Source organism: Protopterus annectens, chromosome 1.part1 (genome assembly GCF_019279795.1).
Source record: "Protopterus annectens isolate FY-2018-M chromosome 1.part1, PAN1.0, whole genome shotgun sequence".
In the NCBI taxonomy this organism is placed as follows: domain Eukaryota; kingdom Metazoa; phylum Chordata; order Ceratodontiformes; family Protopteridae; genus Protopterus; species Protopterus annectens.
The window spans coordinates 161,865,036-161,871,035 of record NC_056726.1 but is presented as its reverse complement, the minus strand read 5'-3'; positions in this window follow the sequence as shown (position 1 = coordinate 161,871,035).

Genomic DNA, 6,000 nt, shown 5'->3' with positions numbered 1-6,000 from the left:
ACTGGTAAAGCAATGTAGAGGCTAACTGAGTATAAGAGGCTGTAACCAGTGGTCAGCAGAGTTTAACACTGCACAAACCCATGCATGCCCACTCCAAACTGCTTTAATGTGCCTTACTCCCTCCGTATCCAGTGGTCTTATTCTGCCCTGCAACCAAATAAACATCCTTTGCAAGGGTCAGAACCAGGACCCTGCGCACACAGCTAATGTGTTTTACCAATACGCCATGGCAGATATACAGACAATGAACAGTACCACAAACATATCATACAGCACAGTCATTCAACAGTATAGGAATGTACCCCATCATGTAGATGTATATGTGAGTGTTTATGTCCAGCATATAGGTACATACAAGTATAGAGATGTATCAGGAACATACCATGTGGCAACAAAGCATTACAAACGAATGTAACGGAAAACACCAGCGACACCTGTATTATGTAGTGGTGTTGCTCTATGTGATCACAAGACACCCTCAGACAGACATGTGTCATCATACACGTGAATAGTTGTACATTGGCCGCATGCATCACTCTGTGCATGTAATGAACATTAACACAACAGTACCTATCCAATCATTATGTGTGAACAGTACTCTTGCAAGGTGCTGTGTGCAACATCATCCTCATGATAAAGGTAAATGGGGTAACCATAGAGGGACTGGTAGTGTTGTGTGTACAATGGGGTCATCCCTCATTACGTGTACCTGGACCATGTAGGAGTGATGTGCATACTAGGATCGTATGCCTGAGGGACAGGGGTGAGGATAACAGGAGTATGTTGTGATGCATATTACAAGGGTATCATGTGTCCAGTGGGCACGTGTGTGTAATGGACAGCTATGTATACGGCAGATGTTGTCCTAGGAGCCAATTGGCCTTATGTGTCTGTAGGTGAGGGTTAGATGTTGGGGAAGGAGTGTAGGCGTGGCCGTGGAGGATAGGTAGGATCACAGAAAAGACAGCATGCAGGGTTGGTATATGACACATGTGGGGGATACACCCTGGGCAGGGATGGATCTTTGGCATTCAAAAGCCCATAGGAACAGTGAAATGGAGGTCCCCAGCCATGGGCAACTGCCACTGCACCTACACAGCTGCAAAGGAGGCAGTGCTGGGGGCTGTCCAGGAGGGGCAGCGTCACCCTGTAAATGTGACACTCCACTCTTGAACTGGTGTATCTGGCTTCGTAACCCCTTAGGGAGCCACCAATGCAACACGTCTGGGACCACGCGACAGCAGATCTGTACCTGTCTGGTCCTGCTCCCAGGGGGGACATGCTCCATCCTCAGTGGTGGTACCACCAGAAGGTGGTGCAGAGCCAACAGAGGTTGATGTCTATAGCTGGGGCCCACATGTGCTAGTGCCCGGTGCCATGGTCAGCTGAAGTGGGGCAGGAGGTTCTGCCGGGACTTTCCAACCCATTCAGCCTATGGTGTTGCATTTTAAACCCACATATAGCTTAGTGATAGACAACAGCATACAGGATTACCTATGACAGTATGCATAGATATCACCAGAAACCCAATACAACAGATGGTATACATTTGCAGAGGGAGCACAACACATGCATATATACTGCATGCCAACTGTGCAATGTGTAGTAGACGTGTGACTGCAGCTATGAACAATTGCTCATCATTGGCTTGTCACTGGGAATCCCTTACTGTGTCTGTCATACCACTGTCTCATGTGACACATGTCCAGTCAGGGATGCAATGGCAGTAACACATCCCTATCATCATGTACTGTCCGCAATCCTCACACCATGCTTTGCTTCTGCTGTGCACAGATGTGTCTTCAGTGTGTAACACAGGAAACAAATGGTTCCACACACTGACCAGTTCACAGATGGCCCTACAGATGGGGGTCCCTCATGAACAGAGTACTGTCATGTCTGTATTATAACATGCAGAATAGCCATTACCACACACATGTTAAACAGGCAGTAGTCTCAATGCAGCATAGCTACACTTACATGCTGTAGTCATGTGTGGCACATCACCCTCCTGTCTTTAGGCTATTTGCCACTGTGAAAAATGATTGAGGTACATCCAGATATCAGCTGTGATGCCGTGTCAGAACACCACATCCAGGTATCACTCACAGCGAATGTCATGGCCAGATAACAACATGTTTCCCTAGATAGTGTACTGTGTTTATCACGTGGATGGCTATGGGAACACCATCACAGCTGTACCACATGCAATCAGCTAGAGGAGGACTGCAATATGTGCAGAGGCCATCACCTGACCATTTCCATCACTTACAATACACATGCTGCTGCTGTGCAGGTGTACACCTTCACATCCACCAGAGAATGTATGGGTGGGACAGGCAATGTACACCAGGGAAGGGCTTGGAGACCTAACCATAAGCATCATCTGCCACATGCCAAACAGTACAGGGGTCAAACCCCTGACTACTCATTACTATTACATGTGCATGATGTTACTACATGTGCCACAAAAGGCGATATGTTGCTGTGCTGTAAGAACATGTGTGTAGGTGAGTGACATCTGCAACAGATATAGTAGACATACATTAGGTGTGACACACATGTCTGTCCACTTGAATGGATACCATTGTCACCACAACCACACTCTCTAATGGACACACATTGACACCTTTGCCAGGGTCACAAATACACAATGTAACTACTTAGTTTGCCACACTGCAGTAATGCACAGGGCCACATGCACCACAGGGGATATCTAGAGGTTCTATGGGCTAGGGCATGTGAAAGTGCTTGACAACTGTTGGTATGCCAACGATGTTTATACTGTGAGTGACTGTGTGTTGTAGCATCACAACCCACACGCAGACACAGGGTGCCAGTACTGGCATGCAGGTATGCATTGCTCCATGAGTGTGTAGTGTTTGGCTGTGCAAGATGAATGTCCCACACAGATGGGTACTGCATTATCTGGCCTGACATCAGCTTAGCAATGCATGCCATGTCTGTGTTTGATAGTCCTTCACATGGACATTGCCTGGGATGTGCATGTCCCACAATACTGTACAGTGACATGTACAGGTGTACCTGGTTTGGCAGACACATGTTGTGTACACAGCCTGTTATACCCCGATATGCCAATACTGGCCTGGTGTGGCAAAACCTGCTAATAGTGAGCAGATCGGCCCTGCACCTGCATGGATAGCATGATACAGGTATTCTGTGGTGTCAGTGACATGGGTCCATATAGGGCACATGTGTACAGCATTGTCTGGTCTTTGTGGATCACATTTGATGGCACCACATATGTTGCAGGCATTCAGTGTGGAACATAGTGAAGGCACAATGTCTGCATATATGTGCCTATTGTATGCTGTACAAGGTGCCATGTCCTCTGCAGGCCACTGCATTCACACCATGCCTACTATCTGTCCTCAATGTGCATGGTACTAGCAACATAGTGAGATATCCTAGGCAAGTTTGTTTGTGCATGGCACATGGGTGCGGAAAATGTACCGGGTACTAGTAGGGCTGCATACCTAGTTCACCAGGCCTTTTGACAGATGTATGGGTATGGCTTGCCAACACAGTCCCGTGGCTGACTGACAGCTGTACTCCTCATGAGGTGGCCAATGTGTCATAAGACGAATACCATATAGGAAAACTACAAAACCAGCTCCCAAACATGTCCAATGGTAAGACAATCATGGCCTCCTCTACACAGGCTCAGACAGACAAACACACACTTGCCATGTCCTGTATACAAACCCCTACCATATCACACTGCAGCAATACGTGTTTAAGGCACACACTATGGCAAATACTACAAAGTACTGTACTTGTCTTACGCAGGCAGACACACACACACACACACACACACACACACACACACACACACACACACACACACACACACACACACACACACACACACACTTGGCATGTCTGGGATTAGAACACCGAACTAACTACTTTACTACACTACAGCATTACGCAGTTACAGAATGCACTGCTGGGATTACTGTGACACAGTACTCCCAGAGGTGTATTTGTAGATGGGTGACATCATCATCCTTGCCAAAGGTGGGTATAAGAAATGTATGGAGTGTGAGCAGTCTAAAAGCGTTACTCAGTTCTCAGGCAAACGGGGAAATGCACACACATGGCAAGTGTGGGACTAGAACACCAACCTAACTACTTTATTACACTACAGCATAACACAGTTACAAAACGTGCTACCGAGATTACTGGGACACAGCACTCCCAGAGGTGGATTTGTAGATGGGTGACATCATCATCCTTGCCAAAGGTGGGTATAAGAAATGTATGGAGTGTGGTGGTCTAAAAGCATTACTCAGTCCTCAGGCAAACGGGGACACACACTCACGGCAAGTGTTGGACTAGAACACTGACCTAACTACTTTATTACACTACAGCAGTATGCAGTTACAGAACACGCTACCGAGATTAGTGAAAAACAGCACTCCCAGAGGTGTATTTGTAGATGGGTGACATCATCAGCCTTGCCAAAGGTGGGTATAAGAAATGTATGGAGTGTGGTGGTCTAAAAGCATTACTCAGTCCTTAGGCAAAAGGGGACACACACATGGCAAGTGTGAGATTAGAACACTGTCATAACTAATTTATTACACTACAGCATTACACAGTTACAGAATGCACTACCGATATTACTGTGTCAGAGCACTCACAGAGGTGTATTTGTAGATGGGTGACATCATCATCCTTGCCAAAGGTGGGTATAAGAAATATATGAAGTGTGAGCAGTCTAAAAGCATTACTCAGTCCTCAGGCAAACGGGGGGACACACACACACACATGACAAGTGTGGGACTAGAACACCAACCTAACTACTTTCTTACACTACAGTGTTATGCAGTTACAGAATGCACTACCGAGTTTACTGGGACACAGCACTCCCAGAGGTGTATTTGTAGGTGGGTGTCATCATCTGCCTTGCCAAAGGTGGGTATACGAATTGTATGGAATGTGAGCAGTCTAAAAGCAATTTATAGTCCTCTGGCAAACAGGGACAGACACACACACACACACACACACACACACACACACACACACACACACACACACACACGCCAGTGGTGGGAACAGAACACCTGCCTATTCACATATTACTATTACAATACTACATACTTACGAGTCATGCCACACAGACTACACATTTCAAGGCTGTCATTATGGCCTTCTATGAATGTGGACATCAACAGGGATGCTGGCAGTTAAGATGTACATACCTGTGAACCTGTGTGTTTAAAGTAGGAATCTATCCTGACCTGGAGTATGCCCATCTGTGGAATGGACGACTACTACCACTATACAGGGATACAATGGCCATGCCCATACACAGAGGCACATAACTGGCACAAGGTGTCACTGGGCATGCTCACCCACTTAGTAGCGCAGGGCTGTTTGGAATGCACTATGTGCCCATCTACGCAAGGATATACTGGGCATGCTCATACACTTAGTAAACACGGAAGGCCACAGTGGCCATGCTATTACAGGTAGTCATAAAGAACACATTGTAATGGGCTCTGGTGTTAACAGTTGTCATTGTTAGCAGGAACGATGCTCTACATATAATTGACACCGGTCTTTTACACAACATCTGCTGTCATTCTGGGATGACATGGCTGACAGTAGACAGGCCTTTGACACATATCACATGCATCCATGATTCAAGGGAGTGAGGATAATACCCAAGTTGCATCCGCCCACACAGTGCCATTCCAAGGCAAATGTCCTAAACACAGGATAATTCCCTGATACCTACAGGACAACTGCATTGTTTTTCTATGCTAACCAGTGCTAGATGTGTAGCGTCCCTAATCACAGTTGGTCACTGTAGATCCAACAATGGGGAGTACTGACATCTGTGCAGTGAGGAACACCTGGCTGATGGCTGATGGCTCTGTAGTACACAATAGCACTACCACCATATACCTCAGAACCTAGCACTACCACCATATACCTCAGAACCAGATGTGGGCCATAACACAGGTATGG